This window comes from Tenrec ecaudatus, chromosome 4 (assembly GCF_050624435.1).
Source record: "Tenrec ecaudatus isolate mTenEca1 chromosome 4, mTenEca1.hap1, whole genome shotgun sequence".
Taxonomy (NCBI): Eukaryota; Metazoa; Chordata; class Mammalia; order Afrosoricida; family Tenrecidae; genus Tenrec; species Tenrec ecaudatus.
Genome location: NC_134533.1, coordinates 136,110,346 through 136,130,420, shown reverse-complemented (window position 1 = coordinate 136,130,420; position 20,075 = coordinate 136,110,346). Strand labels below are relative to the sequence as shown.

The 20,075-nt window shown below is 39.0% G+C and overlaps 1 protein-coding gene and 1 pseudogene across 1 annotated transcript in view; both read right to left on the bottom strand.

Annotated features, from left to right (window-relative positions):
• The window catches only part of SLC9A9 (solute carrier family 9 member A9), an 826,675-nt gene that overhangs the window by 424,113 nt on the left and 382,487 nt on the right, over nt 1–20,075 (bottom strand). The window lies entirely within an intron of this gene.
• Nucleotides 5,850–6,404, bottom strand: LOC142447121 (cofilin-2 pseudogene; annotated as a pseudogene).

The following is a 20,075-nucleotide window of genomic DNA, read 5'->3' as shown; positions in this document are numbered from 1 at the left end:
GCTATCTTTAAAGTGTGAAAAGTTCCAAATCATTCAAAATGTTTTAGTTGAATCATCATCTGCCCTAGTTATTGTAAAAAATAAAACCCTGTTTACTCCTTAAAAAAATCTGGATGATTCCTATAAACCCATGGTTCTGCATTTTCCTATATAACATTTTATTAATCCATTCATTTCTCCAACTTAGGTAGAAAGTTTAGGTTGGTTGGTTATTCATTTTCTGTTAAATTGAGGAAAAGAAACTCACAGCCCTGCCTCCAAATGGGAACCTTTAGACATTTGGAATAGAGGCAGCATAACTTTCTTGAAAGTAAGCATATTATAAATGCAGAGCCTTTCCAAAAACCTTAACAAGATTCTTAGTCAATTCTTTAAAAGGTCAACAGACACTGCAAAAGGTGAATTCTGATGTTTGTTGTCCAAGTGACAAAAGCAGCTTATCTCCAATAACACACCTCCTTCTCTTTCCTTTGCTCTCTCCCTTTGTATCTACTTCTCACCCTTCTGTGGTTGACCACCCTCACAGTTCTCAGGCTGTGTGTCTCTTTGCACTCTCCACAAACCAGAATCCACTTAACTTCATCTTAGGTTCATTTATGGCCCCCAAATGAATAAAAAGTCAATCATATTTTTCTGGCAATACCACCCTCCCACCCCCAGTATATTAATATCTTATTTTTGCTATTGATATAAAAAACTATAATTGTATTTTTGAGTTTTATCTATCCTTCTATAATTTACAGGATTCTACAAAATTATTATTTGTTCTCATGAATCAACTGTATGCTAAGAATATGTAAGGGGTATATAAGTTTTCTTTATTTCAAAATGATGTATGTTTAACCCAACAAAAGCACAATATACACTATTTTCAAGTGTATACAAGAGACACTCCAGAATAGATCATAGTTAAGGCCATCAAGCAAGCATCAATAAACTTAAAAACATGTAGATACTACAAACCATTTTTTCAGCTATTAACACCATCACACTACAAATCAACCATAGGATGAGCAACACTAAAAAGTCAACTACATGGAAATTGAACAACACTTTCTTTAAAATTACTGGGTAATTGAAAATATAAAGACCACAATACAAATTTTCTTTGAAATAAATGAGAACAAAGATATAATATAGCAAAATATCTGGAACCCAGCCACAGCAGTGCGAAGAGGCCAATCCATCACAATACGGTAACACAGTAAGAAGGAAGAACTTCCTGAAGTAAATACCTTAACACATCAAGTATCACAATTGGAACAAGACCAGCGAAATAAACTTTCAGACACTAAAAGAAGTAAGTAAAATGAAAAATAAAAACTATAGAAAAGTCAACAAGAGAAGAGTCTTCAAAAGTATTAACAAATTGATAAACAACTGGCAAACCTAACAATGGAAGAAAAAAGGAGAAAAAGCCAACACTACAAATAAGAAATGAAATGAGGACATTATAACAAAATCAATTGAGATAAAAAATAATCATATAATATTATGAAAAATTGTATCCAAACAAACTTGAAAATATAAATGACATGGTTAAATTTCTAGAGGTGTATTACTACTTAAAATAACATAGAGAGATGGAAAATCTCAACAAATCTACAACAAAATAAATCAATCTTTTTACATAAAAACACTCCCAGTATCAAAAAGGTAGGGATCAGATGGTTTCGCTGAGGAATTCTACCAATTATTTACAGAAGAATTAACACGAATCTTACATGCACATTTCACAACATGCAAGTGAATAACACACTCCCAAACTCGGACACCTAAGCCAGGCAAAGACATTAACAGAATTGAAAATTATAGATCAATATCCCAGATGAATATAGATGTCCCAATTTTCAACAAAATTCTAGCCCACAGAAATTCAACAAACCCAAGAAAACGTGAACAAGGATAATACATCATGGTCAAGTGGGTTCACACCAGATATACAGGGATGGTTTAATATTAGAGAAACAACCAATGTAAGCCACCACATTAAAAAGAAAATAAAGGACAAGAACCATAGAACTATATCAGTGAATGCATTTGATTAAATTCAACACCCCCCCACACACACTCACAGCACTTTGTAAAATATTTTATTGTGATTTAGGTGAAGGTTCACAGAGCATACCATCAGTTTTATATTCAACAATTTATCCACATTTTGTGTCCACTCATCTACTCCAGTTCCCTCAATGTACCATCACTTATGCGACTTTCTCCCAGTGTTTCCTGTTTCCACTCCTCCTTTCTTAACCCTTTGCCTTTTTGAACTCAAATGACTGATTATAGTAATGTATGTGCGAGTTTGGTTCCAGATCTGAGGGTGATTAAAGGCCATAGTTTAGGGAGTCCAATGAATATCTAACTAATAAGCCTGGTCTCTTTTGTGATTTTGACTTCAGTTTTACATTTTTCTCCCATTATATCCAGGACCTTCTAATATGATACTTTTCATCACAGTTGATTGTGTTAGACACACACTTCTAGTTCTGGTCTCAAGGTTGTAGAGATTGATGTTTGCATGGTCATTGGTCCACTAGACTAAATGTTTCCATGTGTCTTTTAATTTCTTTGTAAACCATTTACTAGAAAATAATCCAGATATCAAGAATTGTTTTACAATAGCTATAGGAATCAGTTTCAAAATATTTTGATACAAATACTCAATAAAATAGGAATAAAATAGATATTCCTCAAAATATTAAAAGTCATATATGCAAAACCAACAGTTAGCATCTCACTTAATGGAGGGACAATTGAAAACATTCCCCCTTTGAATAAGAAATACAAAGGGCTGTCCTTAATCACAATTCATATTTAATATGGTCCTGGAAGTCTTAACTAGAGCTATAAGGCATCAAAATTATATTAAAAGTATCTATATTGTTACAGAGGAAAAACTGTCTTTGATTACAGATAATATAATCTCAATAATGTAGTCAAGATGTTTAACATTAATCAATGACAAACAGAATGTTCTAACAGCAACCTGAGAAAAAAGAAAGATTACATAAAAAGGATCAGCAATTAAAATAACTTCTGATTTCTTGGCAGAAATCATGTAGGAAAAAAGATAATGGAGTGATAAATACAGAGCCCTGAAGGAAAAACATTGCCAACTTAGAATTTTGTCAACATATCATGCTTATATGATGGAGTTATTAAAGTATTTTATGACAAAAAGAAATTTAAATAATTCACAAAACTCAACACACAGACCTGAAACCAACATACAAGAAACTTCCTCATGAAAAGCAACACACACAGAACATCCAAAGCAATGAAGTAATACAGGAAGAACAAAGAAACCAAACACAAAACACATACACAAATCAATAATCTCATTAAGTGTTAGTAGACTAAATGCTCTCGTAAAGAGATAGAGATTAACAGAATGGATAAAAAAACAAAATCCATCAATATGCTACCTACAAGAAACACAACTCAGAAAGATAGGCATGAACAGATTAAAAATCAGAGGTTGGATAAAAGTATACCAAGCAAAGAGCAACCAAAAGAAAGCAGGGGTAGCAATAGTAATCTGAGAAAATAGACATCAAGACAAACAATGTACTAAGACACAAGAAAAGACACTGCATAATGATCAAGGGGACGATAGCCCAAGAAGATGTAATTATAACCAGAAATCAATCAGATTCTAGTGTAGCAACGATAGACCTATGATAATTTAAAAGGGAAAGAAAACAGTACAACGGATGCAATGATTTATCAAACACAGGGGGTTGGGAGGATCAGGGAAATTGGAGCGCAAACAGTGAATGCAAGAGAGGGCAGGAAACACTAGAACTGATTGTGATGATGTATATACAACTCTTCTAAAAAGCAATTTAACTATGGAAGTATATTATATGTACTACATCAAGAAAAGTACTAAAAAGAAAAGTAGCCAAACTTGACCAATGCTTCCCATGGGTGAAGGAGGAAGTTTTTGCTTAGGGGGCATTGAGTTAATTTGAATGGTGGTGGAATAATTTGGAGAAAAAACACAAACAAAAACCAATAAAGGTTGTAAAGCAGGAAGAATATAATCAATGCCATTGAATTACACGTGTAGAAGTTGCTGAGTTGGGGAATGTTTTATTGTGTATATTCTTGCCACAAATAAAATAATGAATAAGATGAGTATAAGGAAGAAGTAAATGTTCTAAAATTAATTATGGTAATGATTATACAACTCTTCTTGATATGATTGAACTACTGAATTATGTGATATGTGAAGTACCAATAAAACTTAAAATAAAATTAAGGAGTAGCAACAGAAAAGTTAGTGTCACTCTTCAAAAGTTGAATGTTGGCATAAGAACACAGGAAACCTCACAATTTTATTGACATTTTCAAATGATCAAATTTTATTAGAATTCCAAAATTATGTTTAGACAACCCATTTAGAAAGACAAAAGAGAATTTCATTGCTTTGGAATGATTTCATTGTTTAGGAGTAGAAAAAATTAAATGGCAAATAGAAAATCATTGAGAATGTGTGTGCACAGAAAATATTAAATACATGGCTATCAAAATATATGTAGCAAATGAAAGTGAGGGAAACTTGAAATTGTTTGCATTTGGGGCTGTGTATAAGGATATAGGGAGGTAAAATATGATATTTTTATGGAAAATTAAAATCTTTCAGTGTAATACCCACTGTAATAATCATGAACAGTGGAATATGATAGCCAACATACTTTCTGTGATATTAAAATTAAATTTTGTAATATTAAATTAAAGAAAAAATTAAAACACCTTAATAAGAAAACTAATAAATAATCCAATAAAAATGGGCACAAACATGAGTAGACAACAAACATATGAAGAAATACGTGTGTTCATTAGCCATAAAACCAAATAACATGTATGGATTGTGATAAGAGTTGTATGAGCCCCTAATAAAATGTTTCAAAAAACAAATAACAAAATTCAATGCCATCAAATCATAGTGACCATGTAGGATAGGGTAGAACTGCCCCTGTTAGGTTTGAAATCGGAAGCCTGCCTTTCTCCCTTGTAGCAGTTGGTGGTTTCAAACAGCTGACTTTGCAGATTGCACCCAATTTCATAAGGGATCCTTCATCAGCCATGAGTTCCACTATCAAAGATCATCCACCAACCATAAGAGAAATACAAATTAAAACAAAAATAAGATACCAACTCAGAATGACACTTTTTTTTTAATATGCCACAATTTTTATTGCAACGTGGCCATTTTTGTGAGGTGAGGAGTTGAACTCAAAAGCAACGTTCCATTTAAGGCTCTTTTATACAGAAATCGCCGTCATGACTGATACTCAAAATATTCTTTAGTGTTGTAACATCACATGGTAAACATGAAACTTCTAAACTTACTCAGTAGTGTACACTGAATAGAAAACCAAAAGGCATTCACAGCTATTTCTTTTACAAAGATATGCAATGCAGGGGACAGGAATGAACACTGAGGTACTAGGACAAGTTGATGACACAGTATCTGCAACTTAATTGGCATTCCTTTTGGAGTGGAGGATTAAACGCATTACAAAAAAAAGTGTGTTCAATGCATAGTGTTTTATCTGTGGTGCCATTCTGCAAAAATAGGCTTGCCAAGGCAGGTGAGGTGTATGAATGCTTGAGCTTCACAGAACTGCAACCAAGTGCAACTATTAAAAATAATGAATAAAGTCTACCATCTGACCAGTGGATCACACTTTTCAAGGCATTCAATTAGCTTACTCTTTACAGTACTCTAAGCTATTGATAATCACATTAGCTGTGGTACTTGCTGCAGGGGAGGCATGTAACCGTTATTTTGGCGAAAGAAAGGCATTCCTTGAGTTCTACATAAAAGTAACCGTTGTAACAGTCTAATGGTAATCACTGATAGGCTGCTTAAATGAATGATCTCTCCTTCATTCATGTGTTGAAAGGGCCAGGGGGGGAGGGGAGAAAAAACCCAAAGAACCCTAATACTATTCCAATGGCCTGGACTGGAGAAATGAAAGCTCCTTAAGATCCAGATGGCACGTGACTGTCATTTTGTAAGGGTTTTCCTTCAAGTGAAACTACTACATTGCCTCCCAACTTCTCTCCAAGGGTTGAGCGGTCCTTAATATCATCCAAGCCATTAACTTGCCACTCATGTTTAATGTCTGTAAACTTCTTTTTAATGGCATCTTTAGAGCTAGCATAAATCATCTTGCTTTTTAAAGGTGCACTTTCAGGAGCCCAAGATCTGCTTTGCTTCCTCTACAATTATTTATCTCTTGTCATCGCTTAAACAGACGAGGACGGCTTTCTTTCTTTTTTTGATTTCCTCTTGTGTAGAAGATTTTCTTACTTTCATATCATTAAAAACTTTGATGACTTCGTCATTCACTGTCACGCCAGAGGCCATAGTGCCGGGCGCTGTGGCTGCGACGATGGTGGTTCGGGCCCGCGGCTCCGGGACACTGGCGAGGAGCGGGAGGAGGAGGGGCGTAGGCAGCAGGGAGTGCGGGGCACACCGGGTGCTGCGACCTGAGAGACCGGCCAGCTGAAGACTGCGGGCCGGGCAGTCACGTGGGCACGTCCTGCTGGCGGCGGCCCCGCCCCGCCCCGCCCCGCCCCGCCCCGCCCCGCGCGCCGCCCGCCCCTCCACGTCGTAGCTCCGCCCCAGAATGACACTCAACAAAATTTATAAAACAAAACACACATGTTCATACATTGTTGGTGGGATTGTGGAATTATACAATTGTGAAAATCAGTATGGCGTTTCCTTAAATAAATGCAAATAACAGCACCTTATAATTCTACAATCTCTTTACATGAACAGACATATGTGTACCTAAGTTAATTGCTGAAATTTCTATAATAGCAAAAAGATGAATATTATCAAAATGCCCTTCTATAGAAGAATGGATAAACAAACTATTGTATACTCCAAACAATGGCATATACACATCCTTAAAAATAATTCTGTCAAACACCTTAAGACATGGACAAAATTAGAGAACTTTATACTCAAAATATTTATTATAAAATTAAATATTTTATGACATCATTATTATAAAGAAAAATGGGTTTCACACTAAAGCATGAAGCTTTAGTGACTAAGATGATGAAGTCATTGGGTGGTGCTTAGGGAGAAGTGGGCAGGGCAGATGAAGGGGAAAGAAAGGAATAGGAAGTAAGGAGGAAGACCGGATGAAGGGGAAAAACGAAAAAGAGGGAAAACACTTCCTGGAGGTTCACTGGGACTCTCACTGATTTGACGGGCTGTGGAACCACATAGTAATGGTTTTCTTTGTAGGTGTTATATTCTGCAAACTAAACGGGAAATTTGGGAATAAACGAAACAAGCAAATAAATTAAGATTAAAAGAAAGACAGACAGATAGGTTAAAACAACCTTAAAATCATCCACATTCCTTGCCCATTTGATTTAAACATTGATGCAAGTGTCTATAAAAGAATATTAAAACTGAAACAGACTTGGAATTTTTTGTGACATATCAGACGGTTTCAAGCGAACAAAATAAACCAGTGGTTCTCAATGTCACTGGTGGTGCAGAGGGTAATTAAGGATTGTGTTGCCCAGGGGCATACACTTTGATATATTTAATAGTTAGTCTTAGCCCTAGTAGTGTTAGCTGATAGGATTGTACTGCTAGAGATTGGTGGTTCAAACCCATCAGCTGTTCTGCTGAAGAAAGACCAGGCTTTCTGCTTCTGTAAAGATTACTGTCCTGGAAATCCTATATAGGGTCCTTATGCACAGGAATTGACTTGATAGTAATGGATTTGGCTTTCTTTTTGAGGGGGGATGTATTTAATTGCATCATGAAATACATAAGAATATAATTATAGGTGTATTTAAATATAAACAATATTAGAATGTGAAATAAACAGAATAAAATAAACCATATTTTGTCATCAAATCATTCCAGAAATTTTATCCCTCTACCAAAAGAAAGCAAGCAGATCATATACTTTTATCATTGTGCTATAAATTTGGATAATAACCAAAACAGCATGGCTAAATAAATGTATCCATTTTGGATTTTAAAATCATTCTGCTTAATAAATTTAGGGTTGAAGATGAAATCAAATTTATAATTTCAGCTTATTTAGAAATAAAAAGCACTGAGAATACAGTATATGTCAATACCTATGGGAAAGAGACAAAGAACTACTCAGAGGAAAGCAGTCTTATGTGCAATTTATTAGGGAAAAGCAGATAGAAAATAAATCCACTATTTGTTTCAAGAATTTTGAGACATAAAAATGGACTCAATAGACAGAGAATTAAAACCTTAAAATAATCAAAGCATAGCGAAAAGAACGTCGATACAAAGTAAACCGTCAGCAAAACTGTGAGTTGCAAAGCAATGATGTGGACCTTGTCTGCTTAATCCCATGGTCGTCTCGAGACTGTCCTAGACTTCCAGTTTCTGGCCATGGCATCTGGTCTCAAATGGGTGGCATTGCTTCACCTTTTAAAAAAATCAATTTTCTTATCTAGCACCCACCTACCTCATAGGGCTGTTCTGAGTATAAAGCAAGATAGTTATTAAAATGTTTTCTAAACTAAATACTAATAAGTAAAATTTTTCTTTTTTCTTCGGGAATCTGTTATTCTGTGAACTTTAGACGAAGAAATCCACAGACAAACATGTATAAAAGAGAGTTGTAATCAAATGTTAAGTGCACATCAAGAAAACTTCCCTACAAGAGCTGCTCAATCTCATTAGCCCAACATTATCCCATATGCCCCTCCCGAATCCACAAAGTCTTCCACTATCTTAAAAAAGACATGGAATGAGGCTGACTGCTGGGAAAAGCCATGTCAGTGAAAGGGAAATAATCTCAGATTTGGTCGGTGTCTCCATACAGCTGTTGAGCACCCAAAGCTGTTTCACGTTTAGACATCGTGGCTTCTGCTCAGAGATGTCTTGGTGTACGTGAGCCTTGGAAGCAATAGCAGTTTACTGGTTAAGACATCTTCGCCCTGTACTGAATTTCCAAAAGCAAGATACCCGAGAACCTTAAAAGCTAAGCTGACAAAGGCATGTATCCTTCCACCCTTCAATTAACACCACCTGTGCTTATTGTCCATTTGGGATGATAAGCTAACAATATCAATGAGCACAACCTGTTGTGAGAAACAGGAAGATACATACAGCTCCATTGTTTAATGTAATTATTACATACGGGAACCTGCAGGATTCAAAGTTTCCCATAACCTACTGACTGTGGGAAATGATAATGCTTGTTGACCAAAGAAAAACCGTTGCTGGGGGCACTCTAGAAATGACAAGTGTAACTCTGGGTGAGGCAACACAGAAGGGCAGCCCGTGAAACACAGGCTTTTCTGCTTTCCTTCGCATCCAAGCAAGTTGATAAACTAAGGGTCGAGCTGATAAAAATAAAATTGTTTGAGGCTACATTTAGTAGAGGAAGGCAAAACACCAGAATAATTGCCTCTTCCTTTATATTCATGATTCTCCTGGAGATACATTTGGAGCTGAGAAATGTAAAACTGCTTGAATCACAATGGTATGGAAGTAAAAGCCATTTCTCATGGAACGTTGTGGTGAAACAGCTACTTTTCCCAATAAAGCACTTCAACGCATGTCAAGTAAACTCCTTTGGCAATAATGAGGCTCGAGATAAAGGTGGAGGTCAATGAAGTAATATAGCTAAAGACATGAGCGAAGGGAGGTTCGCAAAGCTACATGAGTATGATAGTTTGGGAACTTTAGAGAAACAAATCCAAAGAAACTAGTGTTTGAAGAGAAGTTGAATTAAATGTTCAGTGCGCATCAAGAAAACAAACCTCCCCAGAGGTGCCCAAGCTCAAAGCTCCAACATTATACTATGTACACCAACAATCCAAAAATCTTCCACCATCTCACAAAAGAGACGAAATGAGATCCAAAGTAGGGCAAAAGCCAAGTCCGTGAAGGGGAATTCATCTCAAGAATGGTGGGGGTCTCCACATGGCTTCCGGCAAAAAGTGCTGAATCATGATAAGGTCCGGACTCTCACCGGAACCTACCAGAGGAACAGGAGAACGTCTCCCACTCTGAACCCGACCAGTGACCCCTCAGGAGCCTTTGCCTTGGTCATATTCTGGTCCCAATTAACGGCGACAACCATAAACGTGTCTGGACTGAATTTTAGAAAAGGAAAAAAACAAAAAAAATCCTCCTACCTCAAGGTCAGTCCATGAGTCTCCAGCAGGGCCCATGCTCTCAATCCCCAATCCTGGACGAGTCCCCAAATAATAGATTCAGGGAAGGAAGGAGAGTTTATCTTGGGTGCACTCAATAATCACGACAAGTTGAGATGCAAAAGAGGTAAAAGTAGTTTATCAGCTAGCTCGAGCTAGGGCTTTCTCCCTCCGCTGCCTGGCATAGTTGCCGGGATGCAGCATCCAAAGGGAATCGGCCTAAGTAAAATTTTTCTATAATTATCATAACAAGTGAATGAAGGAAGAAGCAATGAAAAGAAGGAATAAATTAGAGAAGCTTACTCCACAGATAAACATAAGATTTTTGGACTTCCGGCAAGATGGCGACTGAGTCACACATACCAGAGGGACTCCGCAGAATTCAGCCCAGGAGAGTTGCTTAGAGGGAACTTCAAAGCTGCTGGAATGCATGAGGAGCATCATAAAGATAAGTAGGCACAGACCCCAGGGTTTTGAAGGGCTGGGGCTTTTGGCTTACTTCAGTGGAGGCCAGCTGGGGCTTGACCTTGGTCCTGACACTGTCTCTGCTGGACCCCGGGGCCATTTGGAGTCTGTAGGGTGGCTTGGTTTCAACATAGCCACAGTTTGCCACCACCCGCCTTGGGGCATGGACTGGAACTTTGCTGCTCTTCTCTGTACCCCCTCTAGTACGTGGATGGCTGCACAGGGGCCTTTTCTCAACACAGCCACAGCTTGACACTGCCACCTCAGAGCAGGGACTAAACCCTTGCAGCTCCACTGGCAGGGATCCAATTTAGCTACATAGTTGCTTTGTTTCCATCTCTTCACTATATCCCCTCCTCCCTGGCCCCCCAAAGGCCCAGCTGGCTTGCTTTTTAACTTTTTTCCCCTCATCTTTGTCTCTTTCTTGGTTTCTCACACACTACTGCTAACCTCCAGACCACTCCCCATAGCCTAGGGCATTTATGCCTGCACCACACCCAGCTAGGTGAGCTCCACCCTGGGTAGCTAGCCTGAGGTTGGGAAAGGCCCTGCTGATCTGCACCAGGGGATACTCTGCTCAAAATCTTACTGGGAATTTCTGCCTGTGTATCTGGGGTCCTAAGGTAGCTCAGCCAATACACCTCAATGTTCCAAGCTTCTGCAGGAACCTCTGCCCAACCTCCGCAACACCAAAGCAGGCAACCCACCAGCCTTCTGGGTTGCTCCCCTGAGAGGGAAGCCAGAGAGGATAAAGTGGTAGGATAATTCCATAGTGAAATAAGCTATAGGCAGTTCAAAGAAGCACTCCTACAAGTCTCCCAGAGAGAGCCAGTGCTCTTTGACTCCCTGGAAAATGGCACCTGGCTCATCTAAAACAACACAATGCAAACAGCCATCAGCCCCAACAACCACAAGGAAAAACCAGGAGAAACAAAAGGCAATGCCAGAAGATGTCCTGAACATAATGACATGCATAGAAGAGGCAGACATTGAGCTGCCACAGAAAGAAAATTTCAGAATGCTACTTGGAGTCATACAGAAACAATACAGAAAAAGGATGAAATGATAGAAGAGGTAAAAGCCATAAACCAAAGGGAAATACAGGAGCTTAGGGAAGAGATAACAAAAACCAGTAGCAGACTCACGAACCTCAAGAAGTGCCTGGAGGAATCAGAGAACCACATCAGTGACTTGAAGGACAGCCAAGCAGACTTTAAGAAACGCGAACAAAAATTTAATAAGATCATCAGAGAAGCTGAAGAAAACTTAAGGGCTCTGTCTGATGCTGTGATGCAGAACAACATTAGAATTATTGGCTTACCAGAGGAAGACACAACAAAGAAGTCATCTGCAACAATAGTGAGAGAATTCTTGGAGGAAAGCTTCCCCAGCTTAATGAATGAAAACCAGGAAACCATTCAGGAGGCTGAAAGAACACCAGCTAGACTAGTTCCCAAGGAGAAATCACCAAGGCACATAATAGTTAAATTATCCAACTTTGAGGAAAAGGAGAAAATCATGAGAGCAGCTAGGGGAAAACAAGCAATCACATATAAAGGTTCCCAAATAAGAATATGCTCAGACCTATCAGCAGAAACTGTGAAGGAGAGGAGACAGTGGAGAAACATATTCCAAAAATTGAAGGAAAACAATGCAAACCCAAGAATACTCTACCCAGCCAAATTATTGATCAAGATAGATGGAGAAGTAAGAGTCTTCCCAGACAAGGAAAAACTCAAAGAAACCCAGCCCTACAAAAGATCCTTGATGACCCAATATGGACAGAAGAACAACACTCACCAAGCATAAATAAGAGACCACCACATACAACAACCTCACCCAGAGGGCAAAAAAGAGAAAACAGACCTCAAGATAGCATTGATTTAAAGACAGAAAGACTTCAAAGGCTGCTGAGGTAAGTGTTAAAAAAAAAAAAAGGCAAAAAGGGCATAGGGGAAAAGCTACGGTATACAAACATTCCTGGGGTGAGGACCAGGTAATATGGCAGGGACCAGACCAAGTACAGGGATACACATGGTAGACAACTAAAAAGGAGGTGGGGGAAGGGGAAAAATAATAATAAAAAAGAAAAGAGTAGTGGGGGAACAGGGCACTAGCCTACCCAAGGGGAGGGTATTGTTTGTGTCTCCACAGGGAAAGAAGGACCAGACTTTAACCCGGTGCTCCAAGATATGAATGAAACATGCCAGCATGGAGTAGGGAACCAGTGGAGAGGTCTGGGGAGCTGGCCCCAACAGCAACTACTAAGTGGACACCTGCCCCTCCCCTCAGAAAAATTTATCTCAAAGGACGGCACTGAATCTACAGCTCCGGAAGAGGGACATATCTGATCAGAGCACATGGGAGCAGATGAAAGGGGAGGAGAGAGTGGACCACATCATAGCCCACCAGGCCAGGAGGTCGATGTTCCCAATTAGAGCAGTCAGTTAACAGAGAGGACCACATGGCTGACCCCACTGTGAGACATGACATCCCTCACTAACCTATAGCCCTTCAGGGGACAACACTGGAGACACAGTGTGGGTATTTCACGCGATCAGATTCCACACCAAGGCAAAACATTAATGGGGTGCAACAGAACATCAAGGGAATGGAGCGGCGAGATCCCCAGGGAATGCTGAAAGTGTACTTTGGTGCCAGGGCATGGTGCCCCAATAGACTGGACTGCAAAACACTCCTAAATGCCAACAAACAGTCCTTCAACTAACTACAAGCTTTTCTTTCTTGTTGTGTTTTGTTTTTGTCATTGGTTTGTTGTTGTTTTCTTGTATATTGTTGCTTGGTGTGCGCTGTCTTGTTTTTGTGCATGTTATTATCTCTGCAGATAAGACAGGCTGGTTGAACAATTGGAGGAGAACACAATGGGACCAATGGTTCTGCGGGGAATTGGGAGAGTGGAGGTTGGGGGAAAGGTAGTGGTGTTAATGAACTCAGGGACAAGGGAACAACAAGCTATCCAAATTGATGGTAAGCAGGATATGGGAGACCTGACTGGGCATGATCAAGGGTAATGTAACTAAGAGGAATTGCTGAAACCCTGGTGGGGACTGAGCATGATAGTGGGACAGGAGGAAAGTCAAAGGGAATAGAGGAAAGAGCTGGAAGGCAAAGGGAATTTATAGAGGTTTAAATAAAGACATGTACATATGCAAATATATTTATACATGAGGATGGGGAAGTAGATCTATGTGCATATATTTATAGGGCTAGTATTAAGGTAGCAGAAAGACATTGGGCCTCCACTCAAGTACTCCCTCAATTCAAGAATACTTTCTTCTATTAAATTGGCCAAATGTGGTGAAGAAAGCTGACGGTGCCTGGCTATCAAAAGATATAGCATCTGGGGTCTTAAAGGCTTGAAGGTAAACAAGTGGCCATCTGGCTCAAAAGCAATAAAGCCCACATGGAAGAAGCACACCAGCTTGTGTGACTACGAGGTGCTGAAGGGATCAGTTATCAGGCATTAAAGAAGAAAAAAATCATATCATTGTGTGCTCACCTCCCTGATACGACTGCTGAAGGAAAATGGGTGCATAAGCAAATGTAACGAAGAAAGCTGATGGTGCCCGGCTATCAAAAGATATAGTGTCTGGGGTCTTAAAGGCTTGAAGGTAAACAAGTGGCATGTAACTCAGAAGCAACAAAGCACACGTGGAAGAAGCACACCAGCCTGTGCGATCACAAGTTGTCAAAGGGATCAGGTATCAGGCATCATCAGAACAAAAAATCTTACCATAGTGAATGAACAAGGGAGTGTGGAGTGGAGACCCAAAGCCCATTTGTAGGCCACTGGACATCCCCTTACAGAAGGGTCTTGGGGAAGAGACGAGACAGTCAGGGTGCGATGTAGCAACAATGAAAAATACAACTTTCCTCTAGTTTCTAAATGCTTCCTCCCACCCCTCACCCCCCACTGTCATGATCCAAATCCTACCTTGCAAGTCTGACTAGACCAGAGGATGTAGACTGGTACAGATAGGAACTGAAAACACAGGGAATCCAGGGCGGATGATCCCCTCAGGACCAGTGGTGTGAGTGGCAATACTGGGAACGTAGAGGGAGGGTGGGCTGGAAAGGGGGAACCGATTTCAAGGATCTACATGTGACCTCCTCCCTGGGAGACAAACAACAGAAAAGTGGGTGAAGGGAGATGTGGGACAGAGCAAGATATGACAAAATAATAATTTATAAATTTTCAAGGTCTCATGAGGGAGGGGGAAGTGGAGAGCGAGGCAAAAAGTGAGGACCTGATGCCAGGGACTTGGGTGGAGAGCAAATGTTTTGAGAATGATGAGGGCAACGAATGTACAAATGTGTTTTACACAATTTATGTATGTATGGATTGTGATAGTTGTATGAGTCCCTAATAAAATGATTTTAAAAAATAAACAATAAACACAAGATTTTCTGTTTAACAAGTTGTTGGAGCCTGAAATGCAAAGTATCTAGACTATGCTTCACTTATTCCATTCCCTTACTGCATATGTGGTTCCTTTTTTGTTCATTTAGTGCCAGCATCAAGGAAAACCTGAAAATGAATTTACTCCTAAGAATCTAAGCTCAGAGAATCATCACTAATCTAAGAGTTAAGTACTAGACTTTCCTAAATTAGCGTGAATATCTGCTACTCTCCCACTCTATTGCTTTTGACTCTTGATGCCCTACAGTGAGAGAAAGCACTGCCTGTGTCTATGGGGAGCAGAAAGAGGAAGAAACCTGGTGGTTACATGTTGGACCGCTAACTTCAAGTCAATAGTTTGAACCTACCTGCCGCTCTGTGAGAAAGATGAAGCTTTCTACTCCCATAAAGGGTTACAGTCTCAGAAACCTCCAGGGACAGTTCAGCCCTCTCCCATAGGGATGCACGAGTCAGAATTGACTTGATGGTAGTGAGTTTGGCTTTGAGTGACCTCAGGCAGCTCTACATTTCTTAATAGAAATGGCATGTATCTAAAGCCATATAATGAAAGTAGGAATGTTATGAATGACAACAAAACAGGAATTCTAAGAGGGAGTGATTTATTTATTTTTTCTCACTGAAGAAGGTGGGAGAAAGATGAAGAAAGTTTTCTGGCAGGATTAAGAGGTACTTGAGTCTTGAAAAATGAGAAGAATTTGGGGGAGCAGGGAAATCAGCATGAGAAGGACTGAGAGAGGAGACTACCATCATGGAAACTTACATGTTCCCAACATAATTGGACTTAAATCTGTTACAGAGTAAGAAATGAATATACATTGAATTAATTAATTGTAGAAACAACTACTTACTTTTAACATGTCACGTGAATGTTATAGATCCTTCACATACTGTACATGCACACTATTTACATGAGCAGATTTTATTAGAAAATACTGTAATACAATCAGTGCAGAAATTTTCAACTAGTATTATAAGAATTATGTATATTGAAAATATTTTTATTTCTAGTAATCATATAAACTAGAATTGGGAAACCTGCTAGTATGTCTAGCACTGCCTGGCCAACCAGTACTTCATTTTCTTTTCCAGCAAAAGTAAAATCGGATTACTTTGTTTATATTTCCACTGGAAAAACAAGTGGTCATTCAATGCAGCCATGGTATTGGATACCTAAGATCATCCCTAAGATTCAAGTGGTATTTATGGGGCTCTGGGGCAATGATTAATGGACCCAAGCCCATATATCAGGGTCAGCATGGAGTGCAGCATGCTCAAAAATATCTGGGACCTAAAATAAGCAAAGAGGACTAAAAGAAATCAGAAAGTGGCCTACAGGAAATAATAATAAGAGTTTCTGACTCATGTTTGTGCAAAAGATTGCCTTTCACTGTTTTTATGGAGAGATTTCAGCAGTGGGCAAGATCCTCAAAAGGCTGACTGCAGGGACTTGTTTATATAATTTTGAGCAACAACTAGAACAAAGAAATTTAGGAAACAGTATAAGGAGATCCATAATTCTTTGAGAAAAATCAGATTCTATTGGCAAGTAAATTCTTTCTAGAGAAGCTCACTGTCAAAGAACACTTTTGGGTTAGCAGGGAACCATTTACACTTTTCCATGTGATTCCTACTTCTGGGTCCTCTCCGAAACATTGTGATCCACTGTCCTTGGAATAGACTCATATACATTCCATGCATAATTAATGAAATGGTCACGTAATTGGTTGATAATCCGACCTTTTCAACCCACAGGGTTTTCATAGGCTGGTTTATCTGAAGTAGATCATCTGAACTTTCTTCCTCATTGGGATCAGTCCAGAAGCTCCACTGAAACCGATTCAGCAGTATAGCAACATGAAAGTCTTCAGTGACAGTTGAGATGCAAATTGAACCCAGATTTCTTTTTGGAAGATGAGAATTCTGCCATTGACTCACTCTTGCCCAAGAAGTATTAGAGCTAACTAGATATTGTATATGTAACACTGGTGGCTTGGAGGGATAAGCATTGGACTACTAACTCCAAGTTCTGTGGTTCAAACCCACTGCCTGTTGTGTGGGAGAAAGATGAGGATGACCGCTCCTGTAAAGATTTACAGTCTTGGGTTAAGAGAGACGTAGATGGTGTAAAATATGAAAATAATAATGATTTCTAATTTATCAAGGGTTTCTGGGGGCAGAAGAGTGGAGGAGGGAGAGATAAAAAGTAGAGCTGATTCCAAGGGCTCAAGTAGAAAGAAAATATTTTGAAAAGGATGATGGTAACATATGTACATATGTGCTTGATACAATGGATGTATGGATTGTTATAAGAACTGTAAGAGTCTGCAATAATGTTATATATGTGTGTGTGTGTGTGTATGTATGTGTGTGTGTGCGTATAAAGATTTACCGTGTTAGAGACCTAATAAGGCAGTTCTACTTTGTCCTTTACGATCACTATGAGTTATAATCAAATGGGTAACAGTGATGATGGAGGTTGTTGTCAGGTGCTGTCGAGTTGCCAGACTCAGAGGGACTCCATGAACAACAGCATGAAACACTGTCCAGTCTAGACCATGCTCACAATTGTTAATTTGAACACATTGTTGCTGCCGTGACACTCCATCTCCTTGAGTGACTTCCTCTTTTTCACTCACCGTCTGCATCGCCAAGCATGGTGTCCTTTTCCAAGGACTGGTATCTCCTGATAACTTGTTGAAACTACAGAAGTGTCTTGCTATCCTTGCTTCTAAGAAGAACTCCAGCTATCCGTCTTCCAAAACAGATTTGTCTGTTCTTCTGGCAGTCCCTGATACTTCCAATATTCTTTGCCAACCCTTTAATTCAAACGAATCAATTATTCTGTGGCCTTCCTTAGTTATGGTCCAACGTTCACATGTATTTGAGGCAACGGGAAATACTATGGCTTGGGCCAAGGCATATCTTACTTCTCAAAATTACATCTTCACTATAAAACGTTAAGGAGGTCTTGTGCAGCAGATTTGTCCAATTCAATATGTCATATCATCTCCTGACTGTTGCTTCCATGAATATTGATTGTGGATTAAAGCAAAAGAAAATCCTTGATAACTTCAATATTTTCTCTGTCTATCATGATGCCTCTTGGTGAAATTGTGAGAGTTGTGGTTTTATTGACATTGAGCTGTAATGCAGACTGAAGGCTGCAATCAGCAAGTCCTCTTCACTTTCATCAAGCAAGGTTATGTCATCTGCGTATTTCAGGTTAGTAATCAGCCTTCCCCCAATGCTGAAACTCCATTCTATCTCATGCAGTCTGGCTTCTCAGACGATTTACTCAGCATGAGGTATCGGGTGAAAGAAGATAGCCGTGACTCACACCTTTCCTCATTGTAAACCATACAGTATTCCCCTTATTTTCAAATGATTGCACAGGTTCTGCGTGAGCACAATGAAGTGTTCTGAAAAATATGCCCAGTCTTTTCAATGTGATCCATAGTTTGTTGTGATCCAGACAAATATCTTTGCATAATTAATGTAATACAAGTAAACATCTTTCTAATATTTTCTGCTTTCAGTCAAGATCCATCTCACCTCAGCCATAATGTTCCTCATTCCAAATCTTCTTTTGAATCTGGCTTGAATATCTGGCTGCTCCCTGTTGGTGCAATGTGGAAACCATTTCTGATTAATCTTCAGGAAAATACCGTATATACTCATGCATAAGCTGAGTTTTTCAGCACATTTTTAATGCAGTTTTGTGGTAAAATTAGGTGCCTTGGCTGATATTCAGGTTGGCTTATACTTGAGTATTTACAGTATTACTTCCATGTGATATTAATGATATTGTTTTATAATTTCCACAATCTATTGAGTCATCTCTCTTTTGAATGAGTCCATTCCAAAGAATGTGCTCATAGAAGTATTTATAAGTATAAATATTCTTAGGAAAACCTGGTGGGATAAGAGGTAAGTGCTTGTCTGCTATCTGAAAGGTTAGCAGTTTGAATTCCACTCAGTGGCTCTGAGGGAGAAAAACTTCATGTCCTGTGCTCATAATAAATATTACAGCCAAGAAAGTCCCATGAGGCAGATCTACTCTGTCCTATAGGGCCACTGCAAGTCAGAATTGACTTAACAGTAGTGGGAAAAGCAAATACTATAACGACTCTTGTGGGCAAAAAAAGAAAATAAATATACATGTATGGTTTACATGATAAGATTATCTTACTTAGTTTTGCCACAAGTATTTCTCATCAGGAAATGTCACTCTAGATGGTATCAAGGTACTTTACTAGTGTAAATGTCTCTGATCTTAATGTTTTGCTTTTATATTTACTTCCATGTCTACTTATGGAATTGAAGAATTTCATGGCTCTGTACCACCTTTCTGTCAACTGGGTTAGTCAAGTCTCTCTCTTGACCCAGATCTCCTCAAAGGTTGACTCCAATCCCACTGCAGTGCCCAGGAGAGAGCTCATGTTCCAGGGCAGGTTTGTCAAGTGAAGGAACTCTATTTCAGGAAATGTTTATTTGCTTTGAAAAGGGAAAATAGGAGATTCATTTTGATCCTGACATACAAGGAGATGTTTATCTAGATATATTAGAATAAGAGTTTATTTTATTCAGACCTTTAAATATTTCTGTTCAAGACTATTGTCACCTACGGGCTGTGCTGGTGACAACATTTTTCAGTAGTGCTTTCTCATGAACAGTTAATGATGCCCTCAGGTACAGAAGCTGGAGAATAAACATATGTCACATGGCACATGGTTATCATTGACATTCAATACAGACGTGAGGGGTTTCCTGACTGGAGAATACTACATTTTTAGACAGGAAATATTGATTATATCAAAAGAACACAGAAAGAGAGCAAGTGAGAAACAACGTGTCTTGCTCCCAGATTGTACTTTGAGGGATCTTAAGGTAGACGGGCTATTTTTTCATGCCACACTTCTATTTATTTTTGATCCGAAACATTTCTGACAGCTGTCACACCACCACCACT